Here is a 23846-nt window from a genome sequence, read left to right as displayed (position 1 = left end):
CGCCTTCCGGCCCATAACATATTGCCTTCCGGCCCACATATCCTACATAGCACATATAACAATTAACTTACCACATATAGCATACATATCACATAACATATCCGACCTTCCGGTCACACAGTCAAACCCTTCCGGGTACAGTATAGTGAGAAGACTCACCTCGTAGAAGCTGAACGCTAGCAAACTCCGAAATGACTCGTGCACAACCGACGAGCTACAACCTCCCTATAGCATTACATATCTCATTAATACTTATATCTTCTAAGTGTGACTATCCCTAAGAAGTCAGACTTAGGTCAACTCTGGTCAACGGTCAACTGTCAACTCGACCGGACTCGGCGAGTACCATGACGACTCGGCGAGTCTGGACGTCTTCCAACTTTCTGAGATTCCTTATCTACTCGTCGAGTACCCTCCTCGACCCGACGAGTTACTCCTGGAAGAATCGCGGGGCCACCCCGACTCCACTCGCCGAGTCTGAAGAACAACTCGGCGAGTCCCAGTAAATCTTCAAGCTACTCGCCGAGTCTGAAGAACAACTCGGCGAGTCCATGCCATGCAGGCGAGCAACTGCTTCCTGAATTACGTGTGGTCCCGAGATATACAACCATGGGACTTTCTGGACTTCTAAACATCTCATTACTGGGGTATAAACGTTTGGGTAATAACATAATAACCCATCTAATCACTAAATGGGTTTCATAAACCCTAACTTCATAAACACATCAAACAACAGAAGGGAATCCGAAATATTACCTGGAATATGCCCTCTCTGTGTTTCCAAACCGCAGAACTCGAATCCTTTGCTGTTCCTTTAACCAAAACCTTTCACCTCTTTGCCCCACAACCTCTTCAAGCCCTAATATCCTCCAATCTTGCTCTAGATGCCCACAACCGTTTAGGGTTCCTCTCAATCGACTAAAAACGAACAATGACGGCATATAAGAGCATTATATACGATCCAAAACCGAACGGTTAGGGTTTCTGCTGAACAGCGTCGACTCGCCGAGTCCATATCTGGACTCGTCGAGTCCAGTCGTGGACCCGCGACTAGGTTTGCGATCCTACTCGGCGAGTCTAGGCTCCAACTCGCCGAGTCCCCTCTCAACTCACCCCAAAAACATAATTAACAATACCTGAGATTTCGGGCTGTTACAACTCTCCCCCACTTGGGTTAGACTTCGCCCTCGAAGTCTCATTCTGCAAATAGTTCCGGATGCTGCTCCCGCATCTCACGTTCCGGCTCCCAAGTCATTTCCGATCCCCTACGGTGTTGCCATTGAACCAACACCAGAGGTACTTCCTTGTTCCTCAGAACCTTGATCTTCCGATCCCTGATCGCCACTGGTCTCTCCGCGTAATTCAGGCTCGCATCCACCTGAATATCCTCCAATGGAACCACTGCCGACTCATCGGCTATGCACTTCCTCAACTGCGACACATGAAAAGTGTCATGGATCTGACCCAACTCCGCTGGTAACTCCAACCGATAGGCTACCCGACCTATCCTTGCAATCACACGAAATGGCCCAATATACCGGGGCCCCAACTTGCCTCTCTTCCTGAACCGAATCACTCCTTTCCAAGGAGAGACCTTCAGGAGAACGAAGTCGCCGACCTGAAATTCAAGCTCGGATCGGCGCCTGTCTGCATAACTCTTCTGTCGGCTCTGGGCAGTCAATAACCTTTGTCTCACTCGCTGAATATGCTCTGTCGTCTGGAGCACGATCTCCGTGCTGCCCATCACTCTCTGTCCCACCTCTCCCCAGCAAATGGGGGTCCGACACCTCCTACCATACAACAGCTCGAAAGGTGGCATACCAATGCTCGAATGATGGCTGTTGTTGTAGGAGAACTCTGCCAATGGCAAATACGCATCCCAACTACCCCCGAAGTCTAACACACACGCCCGAAGCATGTCCTTCAGCGTCTGAATTGTCCGCTCGCTCTGACCGTCCGTCTGGGGATGGTATGCGGTACTAAAATGCAATTTAGTACCCAGCTCCTCATGGAATTTCTTCCAGAACCTGGAAGTGAAGCGCACATCGCGGTCTGACACAATCGAGATCGGCACCCCGTGCCGAGATACCACCTCTCTCACGTATATCTCCGCTAACTTTTCCGCTGACGAACTCTCATTGATGGCAAGGAAGTGTGCACTCTTCGTCAACCTATCCACAATCACCCAAATTGCGTCAACTCCCCTAGTAGTCCTCGGCAATTTGGTGATAAAATCCATAGTGATTTGTTCCCACTTCCACTCGGGGATCTCCAACGGCTGCAACTTGCCATGCGGTCTCTGGTGTTCGGCCTTAACCCTACGGCAGGTCAAGCACCTCTCAACGAACCATGCTACGTCCCTCTTCATACAGGGCCACCAATATTCCTTCCTTAAATCCAAATACATCTTTGTAGCACCGGGATGGATCGAGAATTTCGATTTATGAGCCTCTTCCATCAACGTAATACGCGTACCGCCCACGAACGGTACCCAAATCCGACCTTGCAACGTCATAAGGCCTCGACTATCCTTGGCAAACTCTGAGATTAACCCCACAACCCGCTCTTTCTTCTGCATTTCTGGTCGCACAGCCTCTGCCTGGGCCCCACGAATAGCGTCCAATACTGGAGTCATCACAGTCAGTCTCAAGCATACATCTCGCAATGGAGTGCTCTCCGCCTTGCGGCTCAATGCATCGGCTACCACATTAGCCTTGCCTGGGTGGTACAGGATCTAACAATCATAATCCTTGACCACATCCAACCACCTCCTCTGACGCATATTTAGGTTGGGTTGATCCATCAAATACTTCAGACTCTTATGGTCCGTGTATATCGTACATCGAACCCCATACAAGTAGTGACGCCAAATTTTGAGAGCGAACACTACTGCCCCCAACTCCAAATCATGCGTGGGATATCTCGCCTCATGAGGCTTCAGCTGCCTCGACGCATAAGCTATCACATGACCCCTCTGCATCAACACTGCGCCCAGTCCCGAAATCGACGCGTCGCAATATACCACAAAGTCTTCCATCCCTTCTGGGAGGGCTAATACCGGGGCTTCGCACAATCTCTGGCGAAGTGTCTCAAAGGAGGTCTGCTGCTCAGGCCCCCATGAGAATGCAACACCCTTCCGGGTCAATCTGGTGAGTGGCACTGCGATCTTGGAGAAATCCTTGATAAATCTCCGATAATACCCTGCCAACCCAAGGAAACTTCTGATCTCAGAGGGTGACTTCGGCACCTCCCAACTCATCACTGCCTCAACCTTAGCCGGATCGACCAATATCCCTTTCTGATTAACCACATGTCCTAGAAACTGGACCTCCCGCAACCAGAAGTCACATTTGGAGAACTTTGCATAAAGCTTCTCCGACCTCAATACCTCCAGGACCTCCCTCAAATGCTCCTCATGCTGCTCACTAGATCTCGAATACACCAGAATGTCGTCGATAAATACAATCACCGACCGATCCAACATCGGCCTGCATACCCTGTTCATGAGATCCATGAACACAGCCGGGGCGTTGGTGAGTCCAAAAGGCATCACCACAAACTCATAATGCCCATATCGCGTCCTAAACGCAGTCTTCTGGACGTCCTCATTCCGTACTCTCACCTGATGGTATCCCGACCTCAGATCGATCTTGGAAAACCAAGATGCTCCCTGCAACTGATCGAATAAATCATCGATCCTCGGCAACGGGTAACGGTTCTTGACCGTTAGCTTGTTCAACTCCCGGTAATCAATGCACATCCGGTGTGAACCATCCTTCTTCTTGACGAACAGAATAGGTGCTCCCCAAGGCGAGCTGCTCGGCCGAATGAACCCCTTTCCCAGCAACTCCTGGAGTTGCGAGGACAACTCTTGCATCTCTGGAGGTGCAAGACGATAGGGCACTTTAGCAATAGGCGCGGCCCCCGGAACCAGATCGATACCAAACTCTACTTGCCTCACAGGAGGTACTCCCGGCAGTTCCTCGGGAAAAATATCTGAAAACTCACGCACCACAGGGACCTCCTTAACTGACTTCGGTCTCTCGGAAACCTCCCGCGTATCCATCACATACGCCACAAAACCCTTACAGCCCTGCTGTAGACACTGCCTCGCCCTAGCGGCCGAACAAAAAGCTGATCCTGAACGGGTACCCTCACCGTACACCGAAAGAACTCCCCCACTATGGTCTCGTATGGTCACCAACTGACGCTCGCAGTCGATGACAGCGCCGAATCGGCTCAACCAGTCCATGCCCACGATAACACAGACATCCCCCATCGCAATAGGAACCAGGTCAATCGGGAATTCAACCCCGAAAATCTCTAGTACACATCCCCGAAGAACCTCCGTAGCACGAATCACTTTCTCGTCAGCTATAGAAACTCTCAAAGGTCGACTCAACGACTCACGATTAACGCCGATCTGCTGACTAAAGGCTAAGGACACAAAGGACCTACTCGCACCCGAGTCAAATAACACTAAGGCAGGCACAGAGTTCACAAGGAAAGTACCTACGCGCATAATAACATAAGCATAACATATCGACATTAAAATAATTACACGAATTACAACATACCTGCCACAACATCGGGCGCAGCGCGGACCTCTTCCGCAGTCAGCTGAAAGGCTCTCCCACGAGCCCTCGGGGCCTCGACCTTCACCGGTCGAGTCTCAGTAGTCCTGGCAACAGTTGCAGATCCCTGACGAAGCTGCGGACACTCGGCCTTCCGATGGCCGGTCTGGTTGCAATGGAAGCAAACCAAAAACCCCTTGGGGCACTCCCTAGCAATGTGCCCCTCCTTGCCGCACTTGTAGCAGGCACCGGCTCGACACGCCCCATCGTGACCCTTGCCGCACTTTACGCAAGTGCGGTTCTTCGAACCTCCCGTCCTCGAATCGGCGGACTTGATCCGCTTGGCTGCCGGCTGAGACTGAGCCGGCCGCCGGTCTGCCTGCTGAGACTCGGCCTCCTCCCTGGCCTGAGTCTCTAACTCGATCTCACGCTTCCTGGCATTCGCCTGAAGCTCAGTAAAAGTATGGTAAGTGGAGTTTGACACAAACTCCCGGATCTCCCTCCTCAGAACACCCAAGTACCGGCTCATCCGAGCCTGCTCTGTGGCCACCAGCTCGGGGCAAAACATCGCCCTCTCATGGAACTTCCGCGTGATCGCCGCCACCGAATCAGTACCCTGCTTGAGGGTTAAGAACTCCTGAACCAATCGTTCCCGCTCCACCGGGGGAACGTACTCCTCCCTGAACATGGTAGTGAACCCCTCCCATGTCACTGCCGCAGTCTCTGCCAAAGTGAAGTTCGCCGTCACGAACTTCCACCAGTCCTTTGCTCCCAGACGGAGCTGGTTCAAAGCGAACCGTACCCTCAGGTGCTCCGGGCATGAACAAGTGTAGAAGCACCCCTCTATATCTGCGATCCACCTCATCGCAGCAATCGGATCCTGCGTCCCATCGAACTCTGGTGGCTTCGTGTTGCTGAACTCTCGGAACAGCAATGAATCACCCCCCTGTGGCCTAGCAGCGGCCACAGCTGCGGTAGCTGCAGCGGTTGCAGCCTCAGTCAATGCGGCGTACCGCTCGTCGAACGTCTCCATCAGGGTGGTCTTGATAGACCCAAACATCTCCGGGATCTCAGCCCGGATCGCCGCCGCCACCTCCTCGTGGATCATCTGACGAATATCCTCGTCACTCACACCGCTCGTACTTGCTCCGTGACGCGGTCTAACCATGATATCTCTGAAATACAACATAAAACTATCAGAGATTCTGCCGAGTATAATCGTACTCGATACGCAACCCTACTCAGTCCCAGATATCCAGGGATTCTTACTTGGGCCTCCCACTGACCCGGTGTCCTCGGTAGTACGGGCCCAATACTACCGACCACACCGCATCAATGTTCATCCCATGTCCTCCTCCCCAAACTCCGGATAGTGAGTACTCTACTTCTGATACGCTCTATCTACCCGCATACTAGCAAAGCATCTCATATAGGCAACTTCCCTAGACTAAGGCATCACAAATCAGGCCACTCTAGTCCTATCATGAATACCTAGTCTTCTAGCATGCATAACAATTCATATCATATAATATTGTAAGGTATTTTGGGGATCTTTTACCGTTCGGGCGCTGACTGATCGTACACACTGCTTCTTTCTTGCTTACCACAAAACCATTTACAAAAGTTTATGCCTTTATTTGAAAAGCTTCCTCAAATCCTCGGTTTGAGTTCAGTTACCCCCTAAGGTGCACCCGAATCCCTCAAACCTAGGCTCTGATACCAATTGTAACAACTCAAATTTTTCAAACAATTTTTTTCATTTTTAAAACATAATTGTTTCTATTTTAAACAAGGCATAAATAGTTTAATTATTCTGTCAAGTACAATTATTCAAAATCCCAAGATCATAAAGACAATCTTCAGTGTGTATCGATCATGCCGGCGCCTTCCCACGGTCCTTGCTAGTACCTGAAATACATGCACAACAACTGTAAGCATAAATGCTTAGTGAGTTCCCCAATATACACTTACGCACATACGCCTTTCCAGGCCCTGACCTTTCGGTCCTCATCACAACGCCTTCCGGCCCATAACATATTGCCTTCCGGCCCACATATCATACATAGCACATATAACAATTAACTTACCACATATAGCATACATATCACATAACATATCCGACCTTCCGGTCACACAGTCAAACCCTTCCGGGTACAGTATAGTGAGAAGACTCACCTCGTAGAAGCTGAACGCTAGCAAACTCCGAAATGACTCGTGCACAACCGACGAGCTACAACCTCCCTATAGCATTACATATCTCATTAATACTTATATCTTCTAAGTGTGACTATCCCTAAGAAGTCAGACTTAGGTCAACTCTGGTCAACGGTCAACTGTCAACTCGACCGGACTCGGCGAGTCTGGACGTCTTCCAACTTTCTGAGATTCCTTATCTACTCGTCGAGTACCCTCCTCGACCCGACGAGTTACTCCTGGAAGAATCGCGGGGCCACCCCGACTCCACTCGCCGAGTCTGAAGAACAACTCGGCGAGTCCCAGTAAATCTTCAAGCTACTCGCCGAGTCTGAAGAACAACTCGGCGAGTCCATGCCATGCAGGCGAGCAAATGCTTCCTGAATTACGTGTGGTCCCGAGATATACAACCATGGGACTTTCTGGACTTCTAAACATCTCATTACTGGGGTATAAACGTTTGGGTAATAACATAATAACCCATCTAATCACTAAATGGGTTTCATAAACCCTAACTTCATAAACACATCAAACAACAGAAGGGAATCCGAAATATTACCTGGAATATGCCCTCTCTGTGTTTCCAAACCGCAGAACTCGAATCCTTTGCTGTTCCTTTAACCAAAACCTTTCACCTCTTTGCCCCACAACCTCTTCAAGCCCTAATATCCTCCAATCTTGCTCTAGATGCCCACAACCGTTTAGGGTTCCTCTCAATCGACTAAAAACGAACAATGACGGCATATAAGAGCATTATATACGATCCAAAACCGAACGGTTAGGGTTTCTGCTGAACAGCGTCGACTCGCCGAGTCCATATCTGGACTCGTCGAGTCCAGTCGTGGACCCGCGACTAGGTCTGCGATCCTACTCGGCGAGTCTAGGCTCCAACTCGCCGAGTCCCCTCTCAACTCACCCCAAAAACATAATTAACAATACCTGAGATTTCGGGCTGTTACAAAAAATGGTGAACCCATCACAGGCCACATGCAGAAAATGCAAAGGTATGTGGACCGTCCGATGAAGTTGAATGTGAACTTCCCAGAGGAGTTAGCAATAGATATCATTTTGCACTCCTTACCATCGTGTTATGATCAATTCCGTATGACATACCACATGAACAAGGAAGAAGTCACCCTCAGCAAACTTCAGGGACTCCTTAAGACTGCAGAATCCGGTCTTAAAGGTAAGTCGGTTTTCACCAATTCTACTCCTACTCCAAACTCCGCAACTGTCCTGGCAATCGGGAAAGGGAAAGGTAAGAAGAGGAAGACCCCTTTGAAGGGTACCAAGGGTAAGACCCTTGATGGCTCCTCTTCTAGCGGAACCAAGAAAGGTTTCGTTACACCTTCTTCTGATCCCAAAGAGGCTGAATGCTTCTACCGCCATGAAAAGGCGCATTGGAAGCGGAACTGCCCAAAGTACCAGCAAGATTTGAAGGATGGGAAAGTGAAACCCAACCATGCAGGTATTTACACTATCTTATTTAATAATTCACTCTATTCTAACTCTTGGGTCCTTGATACCAGCTGCGGTATTCATATTTGTTCTGATTTCCAGAGACTAAGAAGAAGTGAGAATGTGGAGCATGGAAAGATAAACTTGATCATGGGAAATAGGAAAGTTTCACCTATCACCAAGATTGGAGTTTATACTTTGTTGGTAAGTAGTGGGTTTACTTTATATTTGAATAAATGTTGTTATTCGCCAGAAATGGCAAGAAATGTTATTTCCTTTCATGCTTTGTACAACAAGGTTTTACCTTTTCTTTTGATAATGAAATTGGTGGAATAAATGCTTTCTTTAATAATGTGTTTTATTTTAAAGCATTACCTTGTGATGGTATGTATGAAGTTGTGTTTGTTGTAGATAATTTAGGAAATAATGTGTTGTGTATTGATTTTACAATGATAATAACTTGGATAAAGCATCATTGTGGCATTGTCGTCTTGGACATATAAGCAAGAAACACATAGGCCAACTCCAAAAAGATGGATTTTTGAAATCATTTGACCTAAAGTCAGATGATAGTTGTGAATCATGCTTACTTGGAAAAATGACAAAGTCACCCTTCACTGGTTCTTGTGAGAGGGGTGAAGGTTTGTTGGATCTTATACACACGGATGTGTGTGGACCCTTCAAACATGCCACAAGGGAAGCTAATCGTTATTATTTGACTTTTACTGATGATTACAGTAGATATGGATATGTCTACTTAATCAAGCATAAGTCAGAGACTTTTGAACGGTTTAAAGAGTTTAAACAGGAAGTCGAGAATCAATTGGGTAGGAACATTAAGATGCTTCGATCCGATCGCGGTGGTGAGTATCTTAGTACTGAGTTCCTCGACTATCTGAGGGAATGTGGGGTTGTCTCACAATTAACACCTTCCAGGACACCACAGTTGAATGGTGTAGCTGAGAGGCGTAATCGAACCTTGTTGGACATGGTTAGTTCCATGATGAGTCGAGCTTCGCTACCAATCTCATTTTGGGGGTATGCCTTAGAGGCTGCCGCCCATATCCTTAATCTGGTCCCTATAAAGAACGTTACCAAAACACCTCACGAGATGTGGACTGGAAAAGTTCCTAGTCTAGCCCACATCAAGATTTGGGGTAGCGAGGCTTTCATGAGACACGAGACTCACGACAAGCTCGAACCTTGAAGTGAGAGGTGTATTTTCATCGGCTACCCACAAAAATCCTTTGGTTACCTCTTCTACAGACCTAGTGAAAATGTGGTCTTTGTAGCAAGGAGGGCTGTCTTTCAAGAGAGAGAGAGTTCATAAGTCAAGGAAACAGTGGGAGGCAAATTGACATTGAAGAAATTCAAGAGTCAAGTGGTGAAGGAACCTCAAACCCTAGCAGTCAACTTGAGGAGGAAACTCCTGTTGATCCAATTATACCTCCAATTGTACCTCTGATGCGTTCCACAAGGGTTAGGAATGTACCTGAGCATTACTATGGTTTCCATATTACTACGGAAGGTGAGACACTTATCAATGATGGGACATTGGTAAGTCTGGATGAACCTAACAGCTATGCGGAAGCCATGGCAGCCCCCAAGTTTGTTAAATGGAAAGAGGCAATGGATAGCGAGATACAGTCCATGTATGACAATCAGGTCTAAGACTTGGTTAAAAATGTGCCAGGTCGTAAGACAGTTGGGTGCAAATGGATCTTCAAGAAGAAGACCGACATGGATGGTAATGTACACACTTATAAGGCACGACTGATTGCAAAGGGCTTTTCTCAAACTCCAGGAGTTGACTATGATGAGACCTTTTCACCAGTAGCCAAGATTAAGTCTATTAGGGTATTGTTAGCCATTGCTGCATTTCATGACTATGAAATATGGCAAATGGATGTCAAAACCGCTTTCCTTAATGGAAAGTTGGCTGAAGATGTTTACATGAATTAGCCCAAGGGTTTTGTCAGCACAGAGTACCCTAATAGAGTGTGTAAGCTTCAGAAATCCATCTATGGATTAAAGCAAGCACCTCGCAGATGGAATCATTGCTTTGATGAGAAAGTCAAAGAGTTTGGCTTTTCAAGGAGTGAAGATGAATCTTGTGTATATGTCAAGGCTAGTGGGAGTTAGTTAGCTTTTTGGTACTGTATGTGGATGACATAATACTCTTAGGAAATGACATTCCAACCTTGCAGGAAGTTAAGTCCTAGGTTGGGAAGTGTTTCTCTATGAAGGACCTTGGAGAAGAGGCCTATATTCTAGGGATAAGGATTCTGAGAGACCGGAGTAAAAGACTAATTGGGCTTAGTTAGAGTACATACTTGGAGAAGGTGCTGAAGAGATTCAGAATGCAAGATTCCAAGAAAGGAGAGTTACCCATCCAGAGTAACGCTAGACTGAGTAAGACTCAGAGCCCGAGTACTGAGGTTGAGATAGCAGAAATGAGTCGAGTACCTTATGCTTCTGTAGTAGGCTCAATCATGTATGCTATGACATGCACTCATCCTGATGTAGCCTTTGCTTTAAGCATGGTTAGCAGGTATCAGGGGAACCCTGGTAAGGCTCACTGGACAGCAGTAAAGAATATTCTCAAGTACCTACGGAGGACTAAGGATTGGGTCCTTACCCTTGGTGGGAATGATGATTGAGAGTTGTATGGTATAGTGATGCTAGCTTCCAAAATGATAGGGATAATTTCCGTCCTCAGCCGGGCTGGGTCTTTACCTTAAATGGAGGAGCAATCTCTTGGAAAAGTTCCAAGCAGGAGACAGTGGCTGATTCAACTTGCGAATCAGAGTATATAGCGACAAGCGAGGCAGCAAAGGAGGCTATATGGCTAAAGAACTTCATTGGAGACCTTGGAGTTGTACCAGCTATAGCGGAGCCGATAGAGATTTTTTGTGATAGCGAAAGTGCAGTTGCCTTAGCAAAGGAACCAAGGGATTACGAGAGATCCAGACACATTGACAGAAAATACCATTTCATCAAACATTGTATAGAAGAAGGACTCCTCGTGGCAAAGAGGGTATCATCAGATGAGAGCCCAACAGATCCCCTCAAGAAGGGACTGGGTAGGGTTAAGCATCTCCAGTATGCAAGGAGCATAGGGCTGAAGGATGATATTAGTTTTAGTAGTTAGATACTTTTGAAATTTGTAAAGTGTAATTGACATTTGATGATGAATAAAAGTTGTGTTTATTTATGAGTAAAGTGTTGCTATCCCTTGTCAATCGTTTACTATTATTTCTTTTGCATGTTTTGACTTCCAGAATATTTATGTTGAGTTTTACATATTATTCAAATTATCCACAGTCAGTCATATGTTGGAAGTAGATATGAAGTAACACTGTCATGAGTTGGTTGTAGAGGTCTAAGATGTTGGACATGGCCTCAACACTCATGAGTGCTCATAAGTTCTGAGTATTGGATTCAACCCACGCTCACTTGTATCACTTCATGGAATTTATCTCGAGTGATCGGGAGACGGTAATATCATATAAGTCTTCAAACCTAGAGATATGACTTGTTAACTATGAGTTAGTTATGCATTGATCGTGCGAAAATGCATTGGTAACTTGATGTTATAAAACGTGCTGTTGTGTGTAATTTAACAAGTAGAAGATCAAGCATATGAGTCGAAGTTTATCTGTTCCTTCTTGGATTAGAAGCGATATCTGGGCCCATCGATGATTTTGTTTTGACCCATGTACCGGGCCCGGTCAGAACTAAGTTGATGTGTTCAATTAAGTTCTTTGTCAAACTAATCGGAAATCGGGAAACAAACTGCTGGACAAAAAGTAAGACACTGTTCCATGTATTTTTCCAGGTGATATCTAAAACAGAGGATTATATGATCACTAATCTGAAATGGCGTATCATCATCTTATCAGTTCTGAGAAACCTTGAAAAGAGCTACGATTGCCGATCGGTTCCTGAAGTCATACTTGCAGTTATAGTTATTAGACTTATCCAAGTGGGAGACTGTTGGATAAGGTGTCTAAGTCCATAACTATTTCTGGTATGTACTTGACCCGACCCGACATGGTCCATTTAGGTTGCATGGCATCATGCATTTGGATAGACTAAATGAGAGAATTAACACTTTTGGTTTATTAATATATTATAAGTTCTAATATATCAATAGTATTATTTAATTAGTATTGATCAAGAATTAATCTAGAATTAATTAAGTGATCAAATGGTAACCAATTAAATATATGGGTTGATTATGTAAATCATCCATAACTTATATAGTGGGCTAAAAGGCTCCGTGGATAATCAAGTTGGGTTAAACCCATTGGATGCTCCATGGAGGCTCCATGGGAGTTACAAACCCATGGGTCATGGAAATGAAGAGTCATGCCACATTAGGGTTTACATGGTGTAACCCTAGATGTGACACACTATATAAAGAACATCATGCTCACCAAAATCAGATACACATAGTGACTAGAGGGCTTGACTGATTTTTTGAGTGTTACACATTCTCTCAAAGTTATTCCAAAGCATTTGGTGTTGTGTGAAGCATTTGAGGCATCACACTTGGGGTGCTAGGCTCTCAAGGTTTCAAGGAATCATAACAACAAGGTATTTGTTTCTAGCTATATTTTCCCCATGTATGCTAGTAGGTTTATGAACCTTGGAAAAAGTATTTTGCATGTATCTTAGACAAACATAGATCCAAGGTTTTTTAGGGTTTCATGTACACTTAGGAGTGTTAGAATTGCTCAAAACCCATCAATTGATTCATCCAATGTTTTGGATAAAGCATGCTTATGGAATTGTCATCTTGGAAATGTTAACAAGAAGCGCATAGCCCAACTCCAAAAGGGTGGAGTGTTGGATTCATTTTACTTAAAGTTGGATGGCACTTGTGAATTTTGTTTGTTTGGAAAGATGACTAAGTCACCCTTCATTGGTATTTGTGAAAGGGGTGAAGGTTTGTTGGATCTCATACACATAGATGTGTGTGGACCCTTCAGATCCGCCACTAGGGATGCTAACCGCTTCTATGTGACTTTTACTGATGATTATAGCCGATATGGCTATATCTACTCAATCAAGCATAAGTCAGAAACCTTTGAAAAGTTCAAAGAGTTTAAACAAGAAGTGGAAAATCAGTTGGGCAGGAAGATAAAGATGCTCTGATCCGATCGAGGAGGAGAGTATCTTAGTATCGAGTTCCAAGAATATCTTAAGGAGTGTGGAATTGTTTCACAATTGATGCCACCTAGGACACCACAGCTTAATGGTGTGGATGAGAGGTGTAATCGAACCTTGCTGGACATGGTTTGTTCCATGTTGAGTCGAGTTTCGTTACCTATCTCTGTAACATCCCAAAATACGGGCCAGAAATTTTCATTTTTAATTTAAAAGATGGTAGCAAAATATCATATGATCATATCATTTAATAAAACATGTCTCGTGACTGTAAACCATAATGTAAAACATAATAATGTCAAAGTACAAATCCCAGAAGTGCCTGAAACAACAACTGAAAACCATAAGCACGAAGCTTAGTGAGTTCCCCCCACTGTACCACATACCATATAACCACATAGCATACATATATTGTCAGGCATATCTGGGTGCCTGACCTACCCCTTCGGTCCTCTCGACCAGATACTGACTAGCATACCTGGGTGATGGTCTCCCCTTCGGTCCTCTCGACCGGATACTGACTAGCATATTTGGGTGCTAGTCTCCCCTTCGGTCCTCTCGAACAGATGTTGGGGACTATTTCACCCCTACTACTACCACATAACACATATCACATAATCTATCTAGCATAGTTGGGCTTGACCGCCCTTTCGGCCCTATCGACCGATAATCTAGGGACTATCTCCCCCTACTGTCACTAGCACATAGCATCATATCATACTAGCACATAAACATATCACAGGTAGTAGCAACCCTAGATGAATATCACAGAGACAATCATTTAACATACAAATCCTACTGGTGGGTCGGCATTGTGGCCGTAGACCCACCGCTACTGGAAGGTAACTCACCTCAAAGTAGTTGCTGATCTGAGCAGGAACCAACTGTCTTCTGCGGCTGCTGCTCAAGAAATCCTCTGGCTATAATTCCCACAAAACACTTAGTCAAATATTGCTAACCGACCTCACGGTAAAATGACCATTTACTCCTAACCAGATAAGAGTCAAAGTCAAAGTCAACTTCCAGTTGACTCGACTCGCCGAGTTGGTTCGCCAACTCGTCGAGTCCTTATCCATTCGATTGACCATAATACCATCTCTACTTGTCGAGTTAGGCATTGACTCGATGAGTTTTTCCTTCTAACTGATGTCCAATAGTCCTTCATCCTACTCGCGGAGTTGTACGAACAACTCGTCGAGCTCATCTTCATCCGAAGAACACTCTATGCTGAGACTCGCCAAGTTGTATGAACAACTCGCCGAGTCTGTTCTTGAGGCAAGAAGATTTCCTTGGACTCGCCGAGTCAGCGCATTGACTCGCCGAGTTCCTCCATGGGTGAGTCCGGCTTCCGACTCACTGAGTCACCCCCCATGACTCACGACTCCACTCAGCAACACGAAAAGGGGGAAAACTCGAAGACTCGCGACTCCGATGAACGAATTGCCGAGTCTTTCACATGCAATTACTATATACTCGATTTTGCTTGAATCCATCTCATGCCATACATAGATCTAGGTTCTTAGGGCTTGATTAACACGTAAAAGACTCGGCAATTCCAACTTTACGTGTAAATAAATACCAATGAAGGTTTTAGGGCTCAAAATGCACTAAAAGAGTAGATCTAGGGCTTTCATGCAATATGGCTCCATAAAAGACAGTAGATCCGAGCTCCTGGAGCTCAATCATGCTTAGATCTAAAGGTTAATCAACTTATCACAAACCCTAATTCATAATCAAGCTTGGAAATGGCTCAAGAAGGACTTTAATGGATCTCTAAGGGACTCTTAGCATGAAAACAGAAGGAAACTGAGTTATACCTCAAGGAATCTCTGAAATAACACCAAGATGTCTAGCCTCTTTCTTCTCTTCTTGATCTACTCTCCTTTTTCTCTCAAAATCTTCAAGAACTCACACCAAAGCAGTTCAATCTCACAAGGAGCGAGGTTAGGACGATATAGGGAGCTCTGAGGGTGAAGAGGGCGAGCTTGGGGGCGCATATGATGGTTTAAATAAGGTGCAAACCCTTGAAATTAGGGTTTCATCAGACAGCGGGGACCCACCGAGTCTAGAATATGGACTCGCCGAGTCGCCAACATAAACGTGTTCAATATCCTGGCTCTACTCGGCGAGTCGGGCCTACAACTCGCCGAGTCCAAGGCTAAAAATTCAAAGTACTTAGATAAATTTTACATACCAGGAACCAGGTGCTACAAATCTCCCCCACTTATTTTAGACTTCGTCCTCGAAGTCTGCTGCTCGATCCTGGAACAGCTCGGGGTAATGCTCCATCATTTCTTCCACCGGCTCCCAAGTCCACTCTAGCCCTTCCGGAGCTGTCATTGCACCTTCACTAATTCCACCCTCTTGTTCCTCAGATCCTTCGACTTCCGGTCTAGGATTGCGAATGGATGCTCAATGTAATTCAGGCTGTCATCAACCTGAATATCTTCTAACGACACCACCGCTGAATCATCCACTAGGCACTTCCACAGCTAGGAGACATGGAAGGTGTTGTGGAATCTAACTGAGCTCGGCTAGTAGATCCAGCTTATATGCCACCTTGCCCACTCGGGCTACCACACTGAACGGAACAATGTATCTCGGGCCCAAATTGCCCCGCTTCCTAAATCGAATGACGCCCTTCCAAGGTGACACTTTCAGGAGTACCATATCCCCGACCTAGAACTCCAGGTCTGATCGGTGCTTGTTGGCGTAACTTTTCTGCCGACTCTACGCAGTCTGAAGCCTGCTTCGAACCTGCTGGATCCTCTCAGTCATCTTGAGCACCACCTCTGTGCTCCCCATGACCCTCTAGCCAATTTCTCCCCAACATATCGGGGTCCTGCACCTCCGTCCATACAACAACTTGAATGGAGGACGGTCAATACTCGCATGGTAGCTGTTGTTGTACGAGAACTTGGCCAAGGGAAGATAGGTATCCTAGCTACCACCGAAGTCTAGCACGCATGCCCACAACATATCCTCCAATGTCTGGATGGTCCTCTTGCTCTGACCATCCGTCTGCGGGTGAAAAGTGGTGCTAAAATGCAGACGAGTACCCAACTCATCATGAAACTTCTTCCAAAACCTGGAAGTGAACCGCACATCTCGGTCTGATATCACTGACACCGGCACCCCGTGCCGCGCCACTATCTCCCTGATATAGATATCGGCCAACTTTTCGGCCGAGATACTCTCCTAGATAGGAATAAAATGGGCGCTCTTGGTCAATCGATCCATGATGACCCATATCAAATCTACCCCTCACGCAGTCCTGGGAAGCTTTGTGATAAAATCCGTCGTAATATCCTCCCATTTCCACAACGGGATATCCTACGGCTGCATCTTTCCGTGCGGCCTCTGATGATCGGCCTTAACCTTCCTGCAGGTCAAGCACCGCTCAACGTACCAAGCCACGTCCCGCTTCATGTAGGGCCACCAATAGTCTAGACAAAGATCCCTATACATCTTCGTTGCCCCTCGATGAATGGAGAACCGGGACTTGTGCGCCTCCTCCATCAAAATCTGGTGCATGCCCCCGAGATACGGAACCCACACCCTACGGTGTAGTGTCAATAATCCTCGGCTATCATAATCGAAGGAGGTGACTTGACCCACTATCCACTCGCTCTTCCGGTGCTCCTCCTTCATAGCCTCCTGCTGAGCTTCCCGAATTTGCTCTAACAGTGGAGTCACCACTGTCATCCTCATACACACCTCACTGATTGGCGCCGCCTTATGGCTAAGCGCATCGGCCACTACATTGGCTTTCCCCGGGTGATAAAGGATCTCACAATCATAATCCTTCACCACGTCCAACCACCGTCGCTGTCTCATGTTCAGGTTCGGCTGATCCATGAGGTACCTCAAACTCTTGTGGTCCGTGTAAATGGTACACCGAACCCCGTAGAGGTAATGTCGCCAAATCTTGAGGGCGAAGACTACCACCCCCAACTCTAAATCATGCGTTGGGTAGTTCGCCTCGTGAAGCTTCAGCTGCCTCGAAGCGTAGGCAATGACTGTAGGGTTTTGTGCATTCTAACACTCCTAAGTGTACATGCAACCCTAAATACCTTGGATCTATGTTTTCTCTATCATACATGCAAATAAGAACTTCCAAGGTATTATCCTAATCTAGCATACAAAACAATAATGTAACAAGATAGAATACATACCTCTTGATGTAGAAAGTCTTCATGAAGCTTGAGTGCTTAGTGCCCCAAGTGTGACACCTCAAATGGAATCACAATCATCAAAACACTTAGAATGACTTGAGAGAATTCTACACTCACCAAAATCGGCTAGCCCTTTCTTGAATACTACTAGTGGCCGATTTTTCCTCAATAATAAGATGCTTATATAGTTACACAATTAGGGTAAACTCTTAATTGTCATGGCTTTCCATTTCCTTGGATCCATGGGTACAAATACACCATGGAGCATCCATGGACCATCCTATGGGTTTTAGCCCAACTTGATTATCCATGGAGCATTAGCCCACTATACAAGTATGGATGATTTACACAATCAACCCATATATTTAATTAGTCTTCTTTTGATCACTTAATTAATCCTAGATTAATTCTTGATCAATACTAATTAAATAATCTTATTATTCTTATTATTAATATACTAGAACTTATAATATATTAATAACCATAAGTGTCTTATTTCTCTCATTCAAGTGCATGATGGTATGCAACCCAAATGGACCATGCCGGGTCGGGTCAAGTCTTACCAAATATAGTTATGGACTTAGACATTAATCCAACAGTCTCCCACTTGGATAAGTCTAAAACTATTATTGCGTATGACTTCAGGAACCAACCGGCAATCGTAGCTCTCAAAAGCTTCTGTCGAACTCTGACCTTGTAGATGAACTCTGACCTTTGTCAGTGACTTGTCCATTAGATAAGGGATCATATATTCCTCCATTCTAGATATCATATGGACTGAGACATGGATTATAATCATTCTCTCTGTCCATTTGTTGTTTCCCGATTTCCGATTTATGACAACTGACTAATTGAACAAATCAAATCAGTCCTGGCCCGGCCGAGCACTTCCATTTGTCATCATCAAATCATCGAGGGGCCCACAGATATCGCTTTTATCCCGAAGGTAAAAGGAACGGATAAACTTCGACTCATATGGCTTGTTCTACTACTTGTTGAATCATACACAAAGGCACGTTTTATAGCACCGAGTTACCAAATGCGTTTTCGTGCTATCAATGTACTATCAACTCATAGTAACAACTCATATCTCTAGGTTTGAAGAATATAAGATATTATCGTCTCATGATCACTCGTGATAAAATCCATGAAGTGATTCCAATGAGCGCGGGTTGAATCCAATACTCAGAACTTATGAGCACTCATGATTGTTGTAGCCTTGTCCAACACCTTAGACCTCTACAACCCATCATGACAGTCTTAATTCATATCTACTTCCAACATATGACCGACTGTGGATAGTTTGAATAACTTAGTCACTCCGAAAGAATAACCCAGTTTATTCGGGAAGTCAAAACATGCAAAGTGAAACACAATAATAATTGAATCCAATATGGTATCAACTCTTTGAACATAAATAAACACCTTTTATTTATCACCATATGATTACACATTATTCATTGTATACTGTTTCAGCTATCAACTTTAATCTTGAATTTAAAACAATAGTTGTCCCATGCTCCAAGCATGTACACTATGTTTTCTAAACACTAGTCATGCCACACACTAAGTATGCATACTATGTTTGTCTATGATCTTTACTTTGTGAACTAGATCCATTGAACATAACTTCAATGATTCTCTTTTCACACTCCCAAATCCTTACTGCAAATGCAAGAATTCCAAATTCATGCCATTTGCTGGAATCTGTCAGATTCTAAACTTATATGCATTGATCCTCTTGTAATGATTATGCACAAAGTCATAAAGACTTGACAACAAACATTACAGATCATTCCAAAGGAGATCAACTCCTTGGAACCATCCTTCTTGCATTAAGTTTCCTTAATCTTACACAGAGTGAAAATTCTAACTTTGAAACATTTCCAGATTCCATTTTGACTATCACTTCTGAACAAGAGTTGTCTCCTTACAGATTATGTCAATATGGTCCTTCCAGAATTATCACTATACTTCCAACTGTCCTTGAGCAACCAATCTTTGGTAAACCTTAGATTGTCCTCGACAATTGTTTAATCCTTTTAGTCATATCCAGTTCTAAACCTTTTCCCTTCTTAATGCCCCAGGCATTTGGAAAATTTTAGAACAGATGATTATAGCACATGTAATCGATCCTATATCCGAAGCATATGGGACACGATTCATGATGTCTTACATAAAGACTAAACCAGTCTTTTGCTATAATATTTCCATTTCAATTTGCCAAGTTCTCATAATTCAGATTATGAAAAGGGATGCTGTAATCATAATCGAATTTTAGAACGCAAATAATGGACCCATATACAGAATTTCCTTATGTTGAGCCATTCCAACATGAAATTCATATATATCCTTGACTAAATGATTAAAACCTCAGATCTAAACCTTATAGATTTGATATGAAGTATAATTTCCTCTCCCTTAATTATAGCAAAACAACTTTTTCCCAATTGAAATTTTTTGTTTTCTATAATTAACATTGCTAACTTGCAATACTTATCATAATTATCATGCTCCCACTAACATGATGATTATTAGCATAACACTTATGCTCCCACTAGCTTTGACATGTACTCAGAAATCAGCTGACTTTCTTACCAAAGTTCAGATTTCTGATACTAGATTGTTTTGATAAGTCTTTATCAAAATCATACACCTTCCCTTAGATAGCACACTTGTGTATCTAAACAATTATGAAGAGGGATGCCGTAATCATAATGTTTAGACCTTTTTGCCACTTCTCACAAGTCCAAATTAGTGTGCCGGTTAACCACACGCGCTCCACTAACGACTTTGAGAATGCAAATATCACAATTGCTATCTAGCTAAAATCTACTTAGTGAAAGTGTTTCCTCACCATCATTTTCATGAATCAGAGAGAAACCTTATGACACTTAGATTTAATGGCGTATGTGTTCTTATCCATGTGAATTGTCAAAACCATAGTCACAAGACAAGGATAATGACAAATCCAAACTCATATGGATTGAACTCAATCTTAACTTCTTGCCACCTGGCAGCTCAAGGGCCTGCCATTGCTTCCAAGTTGTTGTGCAACAAATTGAGAACTCTAAGAACTCATATGCAAAGCCAACTTTAACTGGAATGGGCACAGATATGTCAACACGATAGGTTATAAACCTCAAGTCGTGTGCTAGCGAAGAACTTCAGGTTTTATTCTTGATTATTTCTTGAGACTTTCAAGACCTTTAAGACTCCCACTGTCCTCTTGACATATAAGACTCCCTTGTCAAATATCCAAGAGATAGTGAGGATTCTAATCAAGACAAACACTTCACACAATTGGCCTAAGTTGGTCTTTGTTTTATCCAAAACATCACAACTTACCAATTTCAAATGTACAAGAGTAGAAAAACTTTTACTCTTACATTTGACAAGTGTTTTAACCTTCTTTTGAGACATGTCACTCAAATTACAATCTTGGAGTATGACTCTAAGACTTGTATTGGAACGAAGTATGACTCATCTTCTTGATTTAACCACTTCAACAATTCAAGATCCCTCTTCTTAGTCATAAGAATGCACTAAGATTTCCTTAGAGAACTAATTGTGCTATGGTTTCTTAATCATTAAGATGATCACAAAAACTGATACTAAAGTACTCTCCCATCTTTTTAGATTTGAGAAACTTTTATCTTACTGCCTAAATTGATTCTTCTTATTCGCTCTGCCTTACATTGGAACCTTTTCCAATGTCTCAGAGTTACACTTAAGCTTGTAAGTATAATCATATTTACTGAACTTAAGTAAATCATGACGAATAGTCTTATCAAACTTTTTGTGGTGGACTTGACCAGTGCACAAGAATGTGTACTCGATCCCTTAGTCCTTTACTTGATTCACACATCCATGTGAACAAGTAATTAGTCTTAATTTTCCAAAACTTGAAAGTTCTCATTCTCCATGCTATACAACTTGCGTGATTCCAAGTTCCGGTCCAATTGAACCTTGGATGATGAGAATCTTTCCTTATTTGGTAAATTTAGACATTACCACAAATGAAAGAATCAATTTCATATTTCCACTCTTGCTCTTAACGGAATTATATAAGCAACAATTTTTCCTCAAATGCCATTGTAAGGATATTTTAAAATAAATAAAATCAAAAAATTCTCTTTTATTTTAAAACTTTGCGGAAAAAACTTATCCTTACAATCCATATGAGAACTTGTTGTTATCTATTCCTAGGCAATATCTCATAACTCCTAAGAAGTAGCTCAAGAATCCGATTTTTCAAACTATGCGATAGAAATCCATCTACGCGATCAGATTCAGCATATTCTTTCTTTAAGTTTCTTCACTTTTTTTTCCTTTGATTCTTAAAACATCGCCATGTGACCCAGTCACATCATGTATCAAGAATCTCAGAATAGAAACTTAACAGAGTTAGATAGTGGAATTTACCTGAAGTAGAGTCAAACTTATTGACTTTAACATCCTTAGGTAAATTTGGCAGCTTCGCAACCAATGCCCTTTCTTTGGCAATACAAACATATGGACCCTTTGATAATGGTACACAGGACTATCATAGACTTAGCTTTTCTCTTTACCATTTGGTCAACCGAGTTGACTATAGCCGATCCCTTTCCATTGGGAAGAGAATGCTTTACTGGATATCCAATGTCATCATTGTCAATGTCCATAAAGTTTTAGGAAGTTGATCTTAACAAATAGACAAGATCATTAAGGGTCTTGTCATAGTCTTTTTCATAGGTGTTCCAAAAGAACTCACTATGTGACTTAGAAAGTAGTTGAACCACCAACTTTCTCAAGACTTTGACACCCAACTCTCCCGGCTTGTCAATATGAGACTACATCTCCAAGATGTGACCACACCTAGACCTTGCCTTGCCAATAGGGCCTGAGTGACCTTAAACTTTTCAAGAACTTGTGGGTTAGGGAGAATAATTTGAAGAGGTGAAGAAGTATGATATCCATGGGACATCATCTTCATTAGGAAACCTTGTTTCAAGAGATTTGGGAAGATCATAGGTGTCTAAACCAGACATCTTTTGGGAGATATTCAAGATAGTTGATTTAAAGTCCTTAATATGACACCCAATATGAAATATTAAGGCTAGGACCCAACAAACTATTTTATAACTTAGAAGAGGTATGCCGTAATCCAAGCTATAAAATATTTGAAGGTAGGTGAATGACGATTCACCAATTTCCACCAAGATAAACGAAATGTATTATTAGGTTTTAATTGGTTTTGAAACTCCTAGATCTTTGAGATTCATTGAACTTTTCAAAGGCATGTTTCAATCTCGAGTGTGCCCTTCAGGTTTTGTGACTGGGATGCCGAGGATCACAAAACAAGGTGTGAAGTAACCATGCAAATCACTTGGTACCCTTAATAAATTACCCCTCAATCGATGTGCCGGTTAACCACACACGCTCCATCGATACTATGATAAATATTAAGTCACCCTTTACCTACCTTGTTAAGTCCAAGTTAGTGTGCCGGTTAACCACACACGCTCCACTAACGACTTAGACAAAGTGTAAAGTGTAATTTCATGGGTTAGCACCTTATTCACATTTTTCCTAAGTAACTAAGATTGGGTATTATTAAGAGTTTAGTTACTTAGTATTATCATTAATACTTTTAATGAAGGGAGAATTCTAGTCCTGTCAAACCCGTTCGGCTAACGACCCTCCACCAGTCAAGCAAGCGGTGGGTGAGAGTGGACACCCATTAAGTTGCCATTTTATAGGCAACAACCTTATACCCACCTTATAGACCGGCTTCGTGAATGAGGCGTACTAGCGGTAAGACTGACTTTACTCTTATACATATATATATTATTAACTTATAATATTATAAAGTATAAGGGTTGAATTTTAACTTTTAAAATTCTAAGGGCTAACTTGGAATTAAAGTATTCATAAGTGAAAACTTTACAAATTCCAAAACTTGAGGGCAAGTTTTGAAACTATTCAAAACTAATTAATTCCATAACTTATGTGTTTAAAGTAGTTTTAATCCAAAAACTCTTCAAGTTCCATAACTTGAGGACAAGTTATGGAAGACTTTAAACTAATAAAAGAATTAACTTTTCTTTATTTTATAACTTATGGAATTAATTAAGGTTACACTTTTTTTATTTTATTTTATTTTATTAAATGAAGAGACTCTTGGTCCTCCATAACTTGAGGACAAGTTATGGAGTCATAAAACCATTTAATTAGAACTAGACTCTTCATTTTTGTAACCTTTGCCAACTTTTATGAGTTTTAAGATTCATAA

This window comes from Lactuca sativa, chromosome 4 (assembly GCF_002870075.4).
Source record: "Lactuca sativa cultivar Salinas chromosome 4, Lsat_Salinas_v11, whole genome shotgun sequence".
In the NCBI taxonomy this organism is placed as follows: domain Eukaryota; kingdom Viridiplantae; phylum Streptophyta; class Magnoliopsida; order Asterales; family Asteraceae; genus Lactuca; species Lactuca sativa.
This window is presented reverse-complemented; position numbering follows the sequence as displayed.